Source organism: Vicia villosa, linkage group LG4, assembly GCF_029867415.1.
Source record: "Vicia villosa cultivar HV-30 ecotype Madison, WI linkage group LG4, Vvil1.0, whole genome shotgun sequence".
NCBI lineage: Eukaryota > Viridiplantae > Streptophyta > Magnoliopsida > Fabales > Fabaceae > Vicia > Vicia villosa.
The window spans coordinates 55786930-55804711 of NC_081183.1; positions in this window are offsets into that span (position 1 = coordinate 55786930).

The following is a 17782-nucleotide window of genomic DNA, read 5'->3' on the forward strand; positions in this document are numbered from 1 at the left end:
CCTCCGGAATTTCATGGTGGATTAGATCCTATAAAGGCGCATGAGTGGGTGGACAATGTAGAAGGAATCTTTGAGATCGTGCATTGTAGTGAAGAGAACAAGGTGGTGTTTGCTTCTCATTCACTGAAAGGTCCAGCTATGAGGTGGTGGAAAGGTGCTTCTGCTTTGATGACTACTCAGGAAGTACCTAACGAATGGGAAAATTTCAAGACCACTTTTATGGAGAAATACTTTCCTAGTTCACTGAGGACTAAGAAGGAGTTGGAGTTCCAACAGTTAAGGCAGGAAAATATGTCAGTGGCTACTTATGCTGAGAAGTTTGAAATTTTGGCTGCTTACTCTAGGCAGGCCGCGTATGCTCCTGATGAGGGTTGGAAGGTGGACCAGTTTCTGTTTGGTTTAAGGGCTGATATCTCACATAGTGTGTCCCATAGGGAGTTCACTACTTATACGGAGTTGTTGCGACAATGTTATGTGGCTGAGACCAGTTTGAAGAAAGTTCAAGCTGAGGAAGATTTGAAGAAGAAGAATCAACATGAGAGGGGAAGGCCAAGCCAACAATTTCAGCCTAGGCCACAAGCTTTCAAAGGGAAGCAAGTGCAAGGTTCTCGGTCTAGTGCACCTCCGGTGTGTCGTAGCTGTGGTAAGAATCACCTTGGAAGGTGTAGCTTTGAAGGGGTGAAATGTTTTCATTGTCAGCAAGAAGGGCATATGGCTAGGAATTGTCCTCAGAATAGGAATCAAGTACAAGGAAGAGGTACTGGTAGAGTTTACACCTTGGATGCTAAGAAGACCAAGAGTGATAACTCTTTGATTGCGGGTACGTGTTTCATTAATGGGCATTCTTGTTTTATTCTATTTGATTGTGGAGCAACACACTCTTTTGTGTCATTACAATGTATGAAGCGACTTGGGTTGCAAGCTACTCCTTTATTTCCTCCTATGGCGGTTACTAGTGCTATGGATGAGATGGTCGAGACACCGTTGGTGTGTGAAAATTGTGTGTTATCTGTGGGTGGTAGGAATTTCCAGATTGATCTTGTTTTCTTACCACTTAAGAAGATAGATGTTGTATTGGGAATGGATTGGCTTTCTGCTAATTCGGTGTTCATTGGGTGTGAAGAGAAGTTAATCATTATTCCATCTGAAGAAGCTACTTCGAAGGATGTGTTGACTATTATACTAGAAGGTACGGTAGGCATGATTAATTTCTTGTTTGAGAAAGAGAAGTCTGTTCTGTTGGTTCTCACTGAGGAGACGGGTGACAAGTTAGAGGTTTCGCAAATTGCTGTTGTTAGAGAATTTCCTGATGTTTTTCCCGAGGATGTCACTTCTCTTCCTCCGGAAAGGGAAGTGGAATTCTCTATTGACCTGATACCGGGAACGGCTCCTATATCCGTTTCTCCGTATCGGATGGCACCGCTTGAATTAAGAGAATTGAAGGGGCAATTGGAGGAGATGATGGCTAAACATTTTGTGCGACCTAGTGTCTCACCGTGGGGAGCTCCAGTGTTGTTAGTAAAGAAGAAGGATGGTGGGATGAGGCTATGTATTGATTACCGTCGGTTGAATAAGGCCACCATCAAGACCAAATACCCTTTGCCAAGGATAAATGACTTGTTAGATCAATTGAAAGGAGCCTGTGTGTTCTCGAAGATTGATTTGCGGTCAGGTTATCACCAAATCCGTGTGAAGAGCTCAGATGTGCCAAAGACTGCATTTAGAACTCGTTATGGCCATTATGAATTCTTGGTGATGCCTTTCGGTGTGACGAATGCTCCAGCTGTTTTCATGGATTATATGAATCGGATATTTCAGCCTTACTTAGATCAATTTGTGGTAGTCTTTATTGATGACATTCTTATTTATTCTCGTACTCCACAAGAGTACGAAGAACACCTGAGGATTGTTCTGTCGGTATTGCTTGAAAATCAATTGTTTGCTAAGTTAAGCAAGTGTGAGTTTTGGATGACGGAGGTAAGATTTCTTGGTCATGTCATATCTCAAGGAGGTGTGGCAGTGGACCCGTCAAAAATTGAAGCGGTGATTAATTGGGAGAGACCGAGTAATGTCTCAGAAGTCCGAAGTTTCTTGGGCTTAGCCGGCTACTATAGAAGATTTATAAAAGGGTTTTCTCAATTGGCTTTACCAATGACTAGACTTACCCGAAAGGAGTGTCCTTATGATTGGGATTCGGGGTGTGAACAGAGTTTCATGGGCTTGAAGGAAAGATTGACGACTGCTCCTGTTTTAATCGTTCCTGATCCAAATAAGTCCTATGAAGTATTTTGCGATGCTTCTAAGAAAGGATTAGGAGGAGTATTGATGCAAGATGGTCAGGTGGTAGCTTACACATCTCGACAGTTAAAAGTTCACGAAGAGAATTATCCAACGCATGATTTAGAATTGGCTGCGGTTGTTTTTACCCTGAAGGTGTGGCGTCATTACTTGTATGGAGTTCATTTTGAAATGTTCAGTGCCACAAGAGTTTAAAGTACCTATTCGATCAAAAGGAGTTGAATATGCGTCAGAGGCGGTGGATGGAATACTTGAAGGATTATGATTTTGACTTGAAGTATCATCCAGGCAAGGCAAATAAAGTGGCGGATGCTTTGAGTCGGAAGGTGTTAAAGAGGGCCGAATTGATGATGTTAGAGTATGCATTATTGGAAAAATTTCGAGATCTCAACCTTCAATTTGTTTGGACCCAAAATGGAGTATTGATGGGAAACTTGAATGTTAATTCTATTTTGAGAAATGACATCCAAAAAGAACAAGTGTCTGATACTAAGTTACAAGAGGTGTTGGTTCAACCAGGGTTTACTCGAGCTACAGATGGAGTGATTATGTTTAATCAGAGGATTTGTGTTCCGGATGATGCGTTATTGAAAAGAAGGATTTTGGATGAAGCTCACAAGGGTGCTTTCACTATACATCCGGGTTCTTCAAAAATGTATCAAGATTTGAAAAGAGATTATTAGTGGTCCGGAATGAAAAGAGATGTCGCGGTGTACGTATCGGAGTGTGCTATATGCCAACAAGTAAAGATTGAACATCAAAGACCAGGTGGATTGTTACAACCACTAGAGATTCCAATATGGAAGTGGGATAGTATTTCAATGGATTTTGCGGTTAGTTTACCTCGTACTCAAGGTGGATATGATTCTATTTGGGTGATTGTAGATCGGTTGACGAAATCTGCACATTTCTTAGCCGTGAAGACTACTTACAAGGCAAGTCATCTTGCACGGTTATTTGTCGCAGAGATTGTGAAGTTGCACGGTGTACCCTCTAGTATTGTGTCGGATAGAGATCCAAAGTTCACTTTGAGGTTTTGGAGAGCTTTTCAACAAGCGATGGGATCTAAATTATGTTTGAGCACGTCGAACCACCCTCAAACGGATGGTCAAACGGAGCGAACGTTACAAACCTTGGAAGATATGTTAAGAGCTTGTGTGCTTGAAAGTAGAGGAAATTGGAAGGAGCTTTTACCATTGATTGAGTTTGCATACAATAACAGTTATCACGCGAGTATCGGTATGACACCTTATGAGGCACTGTATGGGAGAAAATGTAGAACACCGTTGTGTTGGTCAGAAGTTGGTGAGGATAGAAATTTGGGACCCGAAATTATTCAAGAGACCACAGACAAGATTAGAATGATTCGTGAGAAGGTTAAGCAAGCACAAGATCGTCAGAAGAGTTATGCGGATAACCGTAGGAGGCCTTTGGAGTTTATGGAAGGTGACCATGTATTCTTGAAGGTTACTCCGAGATTGAGGTTGAAAGGACCGTTTAAGTCAAGGAAGTTAAGTCCGAGATACGTGGGACCGTACGAGATTCTAGAAAGGATTGGTGAAGTTGCCTACCGTTTAGCCTTACCACCTTCTCTATCAGAAATGCATGATGTTTTTCACGTGTCTCAACTGCGGAAGTTTATTCCCGATCCTCTTCAGCCGGTGTTACCAGATGCAATTGAGATAGAATCAGATTTGACTTTTGAACCCTTACCGAGCTGCATCGTGGGAAGAGAGACTAAAGTGTTACGAAACAAGGAGATTCCTCTTGTCAAGGTTCAGTGGGATGTGACACATCCGGGTGACGCTACATGGGAGCTTGAATTGGAAATGCGGGATGCTTACCCTCACCTTTTCAGGTAATTCTTAAATTCGAGGACGAATTTCTATTTAAGGGGGGAAGGATGTAATACCCCGTATTAAATTAAATGCTCTAATGTTATTAGCTGACACTGAGGTTTTATTAATTGGTGCAGTAGAGATACTTTTGGACATATGAGTTAGTAGTGCTAACTTAAGATATTTTCTTATATCCTTCACTTTGCTTTTCTTCTTCATTATTCTTCTTCAAAGGCAAAGTTAGAGAGAAAAGTAGAGAGAAGGAAGAGCAAGAGGAGCAAAGAGGAGAAGCTTGGATCTTCATCATTTCTCCGTCGAATCAACTCATCTTCGACATCAACGACTCATAATCGAGGTGGGTTCTAGTTAGAAACTTATAGATTTGATTGTGGATGAGAAATCATAAGTTTGGATATTAGGGATTTCATAGAGAAATCTAGGTTTTTGAACAAAAATCATCAATGTCCATGAATAACTGTTGGTAATCCACAAGTATATCATATATATGTTGTTTTCATGCATTGGTATGATTTAGAGCAGGTTTGGAATGGTTTTGGCCGGTTTGAACCGTGAGTACTGTGTGAGAAACAGAGCTGAGAACTCAGTTTTCGCGCACTTCGCGGCGCGAACGAGGCTGCGCGGCGCGAACTATGCAGGTTGTTAGAGGTTTTGATTCTGCCATCAGTACGCGGCGCGTACAGGGGTTCGCGGCGCGAACACTATGGGAATCCTTGAGAGACTTGCCACTGCCAGAGGTTGGCGGCGCGAACATCTGTTAGCGGCGCGAACATTGTTGAAGATTATGAGGGTTGGCTACTGCCAGAGGGTTCACGGCGCGACGTATCTGTTGCGCGGCGCTGTCATACCCCGAAATTTGCCCACACTACTTCTCCTATCCAAGTTCAAATCAAGGCACAGTGACTCAAAGACATCCCTCCTAAACAAAAGTTATAGGTTGCTAAAGTTGGACGAATTTGTGAAAGATGCAAAAGAATGCAAGGGAACCAAGAGAGAGACAAGGATTCGCAGCCCAGAAATATTGATACCAAACTCAAAAATTTTCAAGAAAATTTTGGATGCCGATTGGAAGTTTGAAGGAGACTCAGAGGCTTCTGGAGATTCAAACGTGTTCCTAGAGTATTATGGATCGTTTCCCGGTCGAGATCAAAGCCTGAAGCACTCGGAAGCATCATCCACACGCTCACGGTTTGCGTGATTTTTTTTTTTATTTTTGATTTCGTAATTTCACAAGCTGTAAACGTGATTTACTTGTATATTTGTGTTCACTTTCATGCTTACAACGTATCTGGATGCTTTGATTTGAGTTTCGTTACAGAATCCAGAATTCACCATGGCTAGGTTTTGTGAGCTTCCGATTGGGGGTTTCGAATAGAAGCGAAATTGTCCAAAACTGATAGTCCCATCGTGTTCAGAATACGTCTTTTACTTAGTCTGGGTTATTATTTTGCATTATTTGATAGTGATTTGCAGATTGGAGAGTGAGATACCTATGGCCACGATATGAAACCGTGGGCTAAAGGTTCTGTGTTCTAAAAAAGAAAAATCCCAACGAAGAAGGAGAAGGGAGCGCGCGTTCACTGTTATTTTTTTTTAATTTTGGTTTTGCATAATTTCTATATATATTCATATCCAGCCAATAAATTAACAAGTGAGTTCCTTGGCTCAGGTGGCAAAAGGCGTAATGGAGGGACCGATTGGGACTGAGTTCGATTCCCTGCTGCGACTCTTTAATTCATCTTTTTTTCTAATGTGTTGTCTGGCTGTAGATCCGGTGGTACATGTCCGCGAGCGACCAAGATGCACCCTCAGGTGTGGACCGATTGATTCTCCATAGACCAGATCCAAGGGGACCTAAACGCCAGTCTATCATACCCCGGCAGAAGCAAGACACATGGAATTAAAAGCTGAGTTTTTTTCAATTCTTTTTTAATTTTAATTACATTCTATTTTTATTTTCTTTTCTTGTTTCCACCATAATTATTAGTATAATTTTATTTTAATAAATTATTTATCATAATAAATCATAATTATTTATTTTATCAAAAGTTCGAGTTTTCATGATTTTATTCATAATTATTTTATTATTATTTAAAATTCAATTTAATTTTCCAATAAACCTTTTATCAATTGAATAATTAGGATTACATCCAATAATTATTTAGTTGATTTATCAATTCAAACTCTCGATTTTTCTCCGTAACTTTGGTATTTGCCTTGATTAGGGTTTGTGAGGTTTGTTTTAGATCATTCATACACTAAAAATATTTTCTTGTGTCCTTTTCAGGGTTTGTTTTCAGGTGCCTTCCGATTACACGCCATGCCTTTCATAAAGCTAAGTCCCGATTAAATTCGCTTTATTATTTATTTTTCTTTTCTTTCTGTATTTAACACCATATTATTTTTATCTTTTATGTTTTTAAATATTTATTCTGCCTTGATAATGAAAGAACTTTCACACACTCACTGTATTTTGTTCTTTCTGTCAATTCAATCCTCAGATGTTCAGGGTCAATGCTTGGGGCTCAAGGCGATTCTTTGCCCATCAACCTTGGTCAATCGAAGCTAAGTGTCTAACCCTCTTTTGGTTTAAAATATCATTTTAGCTTTTATTTTTCCCTTTTTGATTAAAATAGGGTTTGTTGAACTTGTAATGCACTCACCCTTATTTATTTTCCTCTTAATTTGCAGAGAGGATAAAACTAATTATTGATTTCTCTTATTTCCGTCTTTTAATTCCCCCCATTTCCTGTTTATTGTAATAGCGTAGGAATTCAATTTCTGCCTTTTACTTTCTGCAATTTTAAACTGCGTGGTTAGTAATTTAGGGAGTGCAAACCATGAACTGAACATAGATTACTAACTATACAAGATAAATATTATCTGGACATAACCACACGATTGGTACACACACTCACCTTTAGGGTAACCTCTTCTGTTGCCTTGTTGCCTGTTGCCTCTAATTGTACTAAATAGTCAAAGTCCCTCAATTCCGAGGATACCTAAAGCAAAACAATTGTTGCCCTAAGTTCATTATCATCAATCTTGTCCCTCGAAGTTGCCTCGGTAAAAACATGATGATTGTCCCAATTGCTAAGGTATCCTCGCATGATGCCTAAAAAGATTAATGACTATTATATCCTTCCCTTAGACTACCCGCCTCTTTATGGCATGGGACAGTCTTATGGCGAACGATTACCCGATGACCCTTACACATCCAATTGAAAGACTTCCTACCCTTTATGGTATGGACAGATCCTTTCGCCTGAAAAGCTAAAAGAACAAATTTTTAAACTTAGGGTAAGTTGCTATTAATTGCTTGCTCAATTCAAAATTCAAATTCAAATTCAAAATTCAAACTCTTTTTCAAATACTTTCAAAACAATTTCGAACAAAGACTACGCTTATTTACAAGCTAAAGTTCTTTTTCCGAATTTCTATTCATACACTGCTTTTTAAACAAATCGAACATTTTCAAAGTGAGCTAAGCAATTAAGAGCCCATGGATAACCATGGATGCAAAGGGTGCCTTACACCTTCCCTTTGCATAACTTACCCCCCCGAACTCAAAATCTTTTAAAAGGTATTTTTCTGTTCTTTTAGCCTTTCCTAAAATTGGATAAAATAAAAGTCGGTGGCGACTCATGCTATCCGCAACATTTCTTAAAAGTCAGTTCACCGTATTACAGAACTGGCGACTCTGCTGGGGATGCTTTCGATTAAAAGAGGGGTTACCTTAGAGCTAGGATCACTTTAAATTTGTTTGAATTGTTTGCTTTATCTTTAAAGGCTGTTTTGGGTATTCTGCTGTGTGAAAGATCCTACACCCGGATCTAGTGTACCTTAGGTATGTGGCATGAGACCAGGGAGGCTGTACGACATGTATCGTTATGGTTGAACTGGTGGCCACCGTTAGTGCGACGCTTTGGTTTGTCCTGATGGCCCTTGAATATGATCGAGGAGACATTTGGCTACCGTGTGGTGTCACAAGCATTAATTCGCCCTTAGAACCTTAGTTGAACTTGACTTTGGCCTATAAGAAGTAGCGAGATGGCTGGCTTTGGATTCCTGACTGAAGCCGGTTGATACTCGATGCTACACTCATTGAGATTGGACTCAAGGGATGCTTTTTGCTGGCCGATTGTGCGCTATGTTGAGACAATGCCCACGAGAAAGATCAGTGATATGAGCTCCCTAGAACCCGATCTTTATATAGGACAGGTTGAACCGACTAAACTTCAGTGGGGAGGGTACTTACCTACGAACTTCATGCAAGCCTCTAAACCTAAGGGCACTTGTGTGACTTGTTTGTGTTTGCTACTAACCTCTGTTTCCTTGCAGGTTTTTGTTAAAATACTTGTTTGCCCTCACTATTCTATGCTGCGCCTAATGAGCTGCATTCACATAACATACTAACTGTTGTTTCCTTGCAGGTTTTGTTAAAAGACATGTTTACCCTTACTATCTCACACTATGGCTAATGAACTGCATCCGCATAACATCATGACATCATGACATCATAAGCATAGCATGTTAACTAACCCTTTCAAGGATCTTAGGGACTTAGGGCGCTCAATTTCAGGTACTCTTATCAAGGACTAAATTCCTATCAAGGGGCAAGAGGATTTATTCTCCTCTAGCCACATACCTTCCGATTCAAAGGTGTAGCACCTAACAAGGGGCAAGAGGATTTACTTTCCTCTAGCCATGTATGTACCTTCAAATTCAGAAGTTCCCGAATCAGAGGCGATGACCCACTCGATATGGTGATCTCGATTCTCAAGGAAGGACGTTCCAAGACAAAGTCCAGAATTCTTCAGACAAAGACGCAACCAAATCATTTTCTAAATGTTGCTAACTAAATTTCCTATAGATCCTTGAAAACATTTCATTTGCATTCATGACATTGCATACTTTGTTTTCAGGTTCCGCCTCGACAATCATTCCTCTCAGATATAATCGAGCTGGAGATTCATTCTGACAAGCCTTTTTACATTCCAAAACTTCGTCAAATAACTCATCAACCCTAACAAACAAACATTCTCTATCAGATATGGTCTAATATACGACCCATTCCGGTATTCTTAATCAGATATGGTCTAATATACGACCCATTCCGGTATTCTTAATCAGATATGGTCTAATATACGACCCGTTCCGGTATTCTTAATCAGATATGGTCTAATATACGACCCGTTCCGGTATTTTTAGTCAGATATGGTCTAAATGTATGACTCGTTCTGGCATTATCCATCAGATATGGTCTAATATACGACCCGTTCCGGTATTTTTAGTCAGATATGGTCTAAATGTATGACTCGTTCTGGCATTATCCATCAGATATGGTCTAATGTATGACTCGTTCTGGCATTATTCATCAGATATGGTTTAATGTATGACTCGTTCTGATATCCTCCCTCAGATATGGTCCAATGTATGACTCGTTCTGACATTCCAACAGATATGGTCTAATGTACGACTCGTTCTGCTATCCCTCATCAGATATGGTTTAATGTATGACTCGTTCTGATATTTCTCAACAGATATAGTCCAATGTATGACTCGTTCTGACATTCCAACAGATATGGTCTAATGTATGACTCGTTCTGATATCCTCCCTCAGATATGGTCCAATGTATGACTCGTTCTGACAGTCCAACAGATATGGTCTAATGTACGACTCGTTCTGCTATCCCTCTTCAGATATGGTTTAATGAATAACTCGTTCTGATATCCTACGCTAGATACATTCCAGAAGCTCGAACCCCGGATACTCTGAATCTCTACACCAGTTCCACAACAACGAAGAAAGCCAGACGTACCCAAGCGTCAATTCACCGAGATCAACATGTCGTTGGCTCAGGCATTACAACATCTATTGAAGATCGAATTGATTACTCTGAGAGACCCTCCTAAGAATTCCAACACCTCCACTCCTGACTATAAACTCAACGCGAGGTGCGCGTACCATTCCAACATTCCTAGACATTACACAAACAGTTCCTGGACATCATACAAACGATTGTCGGACATTGAAGACTAAGATTCAAGATCTGATCAATGGCGAAGAAGTCAAATTCAACCCTCCTGAAAATCATATGGTGATCACCGCTCCTATGCCTAGTCACGACAACACTGATTGACATCTAGACGGGCAAACTTTTGGATCATTAGATTTACTTTCATTTGCATGTTTCTTTTCTGTTTGTTTAAACATTTGACTCATGATAGACATTATCTGTTTTAATAATCATCATCAGTGCATTGCATATGTATGTCTTGAATAAATTATTTCGCTATCACTCATTTTAAATTATGTCTTTACTTTGCATATGTTTTGTGATATTCAACTCCTTCTAAAGTTGTATACCTTTTGAGGGAGGATGACGAAAACGATACCGCAACCTCATACATTTTGCTTTTGAATAGACTATGCTGACGATGTACAGGCATTGTTTCAATTCCTAAACAGTGGAGATATAAGGATGTTAATCCCTTGTCAACCCCTTTTGAGCCTAAGAAGTAGAAGTTTCTTTCTTGTGCTAATTAAAACCCATAATCATAACCTGGGGCAGGGCAGTTCTCAGTTAATTTGGCTTTGCATTCTATTTTAAGAGAAATCATTCAGTACACCTTTCAACAAAGGTTTCAACCACAAGCGTTCATCCGCACACATCAAAGAAGTGTTGGAGATGTCAATCAAAAGCCCAAAGAGGTTTCATCAATCATTAAACAAGGCAGTCAATATCTTTCAAAAAGAAAAAAATGAAAAAACATATATACAAAGAAAAGCCTGCTAAGTCAAAAATCAAAAGATGACTTAGGCAAAAAAAAATCAAGGCATCCCGCTGACTGTAAGTTCAAAATAGACAGTTCAGGCACAAGTTAGGGATATCAAAAAGATGAAAAAAAGAAGTCAATAAATTCCTGAACAACACGATGTTATGACTACTAAAAGGAAGAAGTGACTGCCATCTCAAAAATTCTCTCTGCTTGTGAATCATCATCATTATCAAAGGTGCAAATCCAAAAGTCTCTTGGAACCTGAATGCATAAGCCGAATAAACTGAGTTTAGGACTGAAGATCATCACGAAGAGGGGTGGGTATAAATAAACTTTGAGCCTTTATCCTTTGTTTCTTAAACCGTGAACCAAGCCACGTTACAACCCTTGAAAGTCCTAACTGAAGCATGGTTAGTTCGAAAGCATACTTTCACCAAAAAAGGTATCCTGACTCCTTAAGGTTTACTAAAGATGCCGAGTTGATATTTCGTTTTTACAAACATCACGTTGTTACAAATATCATGTTTTACAAATATCACGCCTTTACATCTTCTGTTTTAACGTTTTTCAAAAAAATTCAAGACAAACGTATGCATTGCATCTCATGAATGCATTATTAAACATATTCTGCTACATAATTTCAAATGTTTGCATCAGAAAGAACTTGCACAGGGTACAACTAATGACTGAAAGTTATCCCGACAGACGAGATTACTCCGAGAAGCAATTTCTCCTACGTATACAAGGGGCATGGCACGCTTTGCCCAATCAATCTGGGACAATCAGGTCAAGATTCAAAGAATCTCTCAAATGCCAAACAGTCAAAGGCATACATCTCAAGTGGGTTTCAAACTATTTCCCGACCAATCCGGGGAAATCAAGTCAAGATTCCGAGAATCTCTCAAGGATGCCAAAACAATCAGGGGCATGCACCCAAGTGGGTCAGAAGCCGTCGCTCGATCAGTCAGGGGCATTATCCTAAGTTTATGATTACTAGGGGCATGCCACCCATATTGCACATCTCATAAAGTCCTCGCAAGGCGAATCTTTCCAAAGTTCCCTGCTAACTAGGGCAAATCTATGCAAGTCCAGTTCAACATCTTGATCAATACTCAGTGGCGTGTCCTGAATCAAGTAGTAAGTTACTATGATACTGGGGGCAACTTTCAAGACACCCATGTCTCCCCACAGAGCCAGATTCACAAGATCATATCCCCACAGAGTAATCATTAAGAAGATATCTTCAAACGCTCTCGACAAAGACATGGCTCCCCAACAAAGTTTACATCTTCAACACTGCTGGTTCTTCAACACTTTGCTCTTCTCCAACATGGTTTACTAATATCTTTCATCCCCAGTCAGGATCCATCAAATTACTATTCATCCCCAAGCAGAAGTCATAAATCCCCAGATAAACATCTTCAAGACAAGATCAGACGTCAAAATCACAAAGACATAGAGATTTATTTTCTCGAAAAAGACAACATAAATCATATTTCGCATACCATACGGCACAAACATATTCATACATCGCATACATCACCTCATAAACATACAAAGTCTCTCATTTATTTTGAGGTACTCATTACATAACACATGCATCATGACATAAGAAAACTAACCTTTACTTTTCAGGATATTGCTGTCTCTGTTTTCAAAGTTAAGTCGACACCTTTGACGGTTCCTTGACGACCTTTCAGAATTAAGTCGACACCTTCGACGGTTCCTTAATAATCCATTTCAAAGTTAAGTCGACACCTTTGACGGTTCCTTAACGACCTTCATATCTGAGTCGATACCTTTGACGGTGCCTCAATGATATGCTTCAGATATAAGTCGACACCTTTGACGGTTCCTTATACAATCTATCTACATATCTGAGTCGATACCTTTGACGGTGCCTCAATGATATGCTTCAAAGTTAAGTCGACACCTTTGACGGTTCCTTAACAACCCACATCAAGAGTTAAGTCGACACCTTGGACGGTTCCTTAACGATGTATTTCAAATTTAAGTCGATACCTTTGACGGTTCCTTAAATAACCCAACACAGACTTGAGTCGACACCTTTGACGGTTCCTCAACATTCAAACAAAAAAGAGAAGACGGCAAAAGCTGAAATTTCGCAACAATCCATACTCCAACAACTACCAGATGGCATCTACAAGCCCATCTCCGACAAAAAGTCCCTACTGCAAATAGGGCAAATTTCTTGGTATTCTAGTGTTCAATCATCTTCCACCTTCAGATACCGACTGGCACACAAACCACTCTACATCTTCAGGTTTAAGATAATTGAACAGGGGCAGCTGTCATACCCCGAAATTTGCCCACACTACTTCTCCTATCCAAGTTCAAATCAAGGCACAGTGACTCAAAGACATCCCTCCTAAACAAAAGTTATAGGTTGCTAAAGTTGGACGAATTTGTGAAAGATGCAAAAGAATGCAAGGGAACCAAGAGAGAGACAAGGATTCGCAGCCCAGAAATATTGATACCAAACTCAAAAATTTTCAAGAAAATTTTGGATGCCGATTGGAAGTTTGAAGGAGACTCAGAGGCTTCTGGAGATTCAAACGTGTTCCTAGAGTATTATGGATCGTTTCCCGGTCGAGATCAAAGCCTGAAGCACTCGGAAGCATCATCCACACGCTCACGGTTTGCGTGATTTTTTTTTTTATTTTTGATTTCGTAATTTCACAAGCTGTAAACGTGATTTACTTGTATATTTGTGTTCACTTTCATGCTTACAACGTATCTGGATGCTTTGATTTGAGTTTCGTTACAGAATCCAGAATTCACCATGGCTAGGTTTTGTGAGCTTCCGATTGGGGGTTTCGAATAGAAGCGAAATTGTCCAAAACTGATAGTCCCATCGTGTTCAGAATACGTCTTTTACTTAGTCTGGGTTATTATTTTGCATTATTTGATAGTGATTTGCAGATTGGAGAGTGAGATACCTATGGCCACGATATGAAACCGTGGGCTAAAGGTTCTGTGTTCTAAAAAAGAAAAATCCCAACGAAGAAGGAGAAGGGAGCGCGCGTTCACTGTTATTTTTTTTTAATTTTGGTTTTGCATAATTTCTATATATATTCATATCCAGCCAATAAATTAACAAGTGAGTTCCTTGGCTCAGGTGGCAAAAGGCGTAATGGAGGGACCGATTGGGACTGAGTTCGATTCCCTGCTGCGACTCTTTAATTCATCTTTTTTTCTAATGTGTTGTCTGGCTGTAGATCCGGTGGTACATGTCCGCGAGCGACCAAGATGCACCCTCAGGTGTGGACCGATTGATTCTCCATAGACCAGATCCAAGGGGACCTAAACGCCAGTCTATCATACCCCGGCAGAAGCAAGACACATGGAATTAAAAGCTGAGTTTTTTTCAATTCTTTTTTAATTTTAATTACATTCTATTTTTATTTTCTTTTCTTGTTTCCACCATAATTATTAGTATAATTTTATTTTAATAAATTATTTATCATAATAAATCATAATTATTTATTTTATCAAAAGTTCGAGTTTTCATGATTTTATTCATAATTATTTTATTATTATTTAAAATTCAATTTAATTTTCCAATAAACCTTTTATCAATTGAATAATTAGGATTACATCCAATAATTATTTAGTTGATTTATCAATTCAAACTCTCGATTTTTCTCCGTAACTTTGGTATTTGCCTTGATTAGGGTTTGTGAGGTTTGTTTTAGATCATTCATACACTAAAAATATTTTCTTGTGTCCTTTTCAGGGTTTGTTTTCAGGTGCCTTCCGATTACACGCCATGCCTTTCATAAAGCTAAGTCCCGATTAAATTCGCTTTATTATTTATTTTTCTTTTCTTTCTGTATTTAACACCATATTATTTTTATCTTTTATGTTTTTAAATATTTATTCTGCCTTGATAATGAAAGAACTTTCACACACTCACTGTATTTTGTTCTTTCTGTCAATTCAATCCTCAGATGTTCAGGGTCAATGCTTGGGGCTCAAGGCGATTCTTTGCCCATCAACCTTGGTCAATCGAAGCTAAGTGTCTAACCCTCTTTTGGTTTAAAATATCATTTTAGCTTTTATTTTTCCCTTTTTGATTAAAATAGGGTTTGTTGAACTTGTAATGCACTCACCCTTATTTATTTTCCTCTTAATTTGCAGAGAGGATAAAACTAATTATTGATTTCTCTTATTTCCGTCTTTTAATTCCCCCCATTTCCTGTTTATTGTAATAGCGTAGGAATTCAATTTCTGCCTTTTACTTTCTGCAATTTTAAACTGCGTGGTTAGTAATTTAGGGAGTGCAAACCATGAACTGAACATAGATTACTAACTATACAAGATAAATATTATCTGGACATAACCACACGATTGGTACACACACTCACCTTTAGGGTAACCTCTTCTGTTGCCTTGTTGCCTGTTGCCTCTAATTGTACTAAATAGTCAAAGTCCCTCAATTCCGAGGATACCTAAAGCAAAACAATTGTTGCCCTAAGTTCATTATCATCAATCTTGTCCCTCGAAGTTGCCTCGGTAAAAACATGATGATTGTCCCAATTGCTAAGGTATCCTCGCATGATGCCTAAAAAGATTAATGACTATTATATCCTTCCCTTAGACTACCCGCCTCTTTATGGCATGGGACAGTCTTATGGCGAACGATTACCCGATGACCCTTACACATCCAATTGAAAGACTTCCTACCCTTTATGGTATGGACAGATCCTTTCGCCTGAAAAGCTAAAAGAACAAATTTTTAAACTTAGGGTAAGTTGCTATTAATTGCTTGCTCAATTCAAAATTCAAATTCAAATTCAAAATTCAAACTCTTTTTCAAATACTTTCAAAACAATTTCGAACAAAGACTACGCTTATTTACAAGCTAAAGTTCTTTTTCCGAATTTCTATTCATACACTGCTTTTTAAACAAATCGAACATTTTCAAAGTGAGCTAAGCAATTAAGAGCCCATGGATAACCATGGATGCAAAGGGTGCCTTACACCTTCCCTTTGCATAACTTACCCCCCCGAACTCAAAATCTTTTAAAAGGTATTTTTCTGTTCTTTTAGCCTTTCCTAAAATTGGATAAAATAAAAGTCGGTGGCGACTCATGCTATCCGCAACATTTCTTAAAAGTCAGTTCACCGTATTACAGGCGCGAATTGAAGCTTTCTTAGCCAATTCTTTAGTTTAATGAGATAAATTGTTTCGATCGTAACTTTTGAACCGTAACTCTGTTTTAATCACCGTTCGAAGCAGTAGTAGGCTAGAAGCGTGTACTTTCTAGTAGTGTAGGTTTTGGGAACAAGGGAGAATTATTTAATCGAGAGTCGGGAATTTGCTTGATTACTTGGGTTGGTTTTCGTTCGGAATCATGAGAACGTTATGCTTTTGTATGATGCTTGTGTACTCTATAATTGTGATAAATTACCATTTGTTTACGGACAATGATAATAATTGTTGGTTGAGTTCTATTGCAGGTGGATTAGTATACCTTTGTTATATATATTTATATCAGAGAGGTTTGAATAACTTCATTGTTATATGAATAAAGGTTAAGTGAGGAAACTAGGAATTGTTAGGTTATTTAGCTTAACAAAGAAACCTAGGATGACACATTATATGGAACATACGGGTACTTGAATTTTCTGAGGAAAAGGCTAACAAGCCTAGTGGTTTGCGTGAGCGATCACCATTGTATGATGTATTAATCGGAACCATTGTATTCTTTATTTCTTTATTTTCTTTTGAATGCTAACAGGCATACTTCGTGCAGAGAGGCACTGTGCAGAGAGGCACTAATAATCTTGGCAGGTTTGATTCCCGCTTTTGTGTACGAATGGAACCTACGGGTAGAGACTTGTGATGGTGTACGGGCCATGTGAAGTGACGATTCATGGGGAAAGGCTCATGAATCCGAATCCATTTCGTATGTCAAGATTTTCCAAAGGATCCATGACTCGTGCCACCTCCTAGACGTAGAAGGGGACGGGAATATAGGGATGCCTTGGTATTGGTTTCCGATTAATAATCTTGTGTTGAGTTGTTGAACTCTAAGTATGATTCCATATAATGTTAGTATGAGAACTCAAGGTCTAGTTCCTTTTATGACTTGAGACTTATAGGTTAGAACCTTGTAAAGCCGAGAGGATCCATAGGATAGGGAACTCACTGAGATTTTGTATCTCACCCCATTATATATTGATTTCAGGTACTATAGGTTCCGCGAAGGGTAAGGAGAAAGCAGTTTGATTTCCTTATTCCTTATGCTTGTTTTGGATATGGCGAAGCTTCCGTTGTGGATTTTTCTTTTGTGATCATTGTTGATCTAGTTCTTAGTATTTTGTTTTGAACATCTTGTATGTATTATGCCGTTGTTAGAACTTGGTATTTAGGGTAATATGTATAATGTGTTGACTAGGAACTTATAAGTATTTTCAGTACCAAATACTTGGATTCATGTATATGTATATGCTTTGATATATGTATTTATATATGGGTGTTATAAGGAGCAACGTAAGGTGTTTCCTTCTTAACCTTTTAGACAACCTCCTTTTCAAATGGTGTCGAAATATCCTCTAAATTTTTTAAGGGCTCTTATTTTCTTTCTTCCTTCTGGTTGTTATAGTGTTCACATATACCTCATGTTTTAGGAGGCTAAACCTCTTGTTAGTTGCTCAACCTCTTTGACACTTAATGGACTCCTCATTTTGATGATGGCTTGACACTTATCTGGCTTCTCCTCTATATCTCTCCATTTTAACATAAATCCCGTGAATTTATCCACCTGTACGCCAAAAGAGCATTTTATAGGGCTTAAGCGCATGTTATACCTCATGAT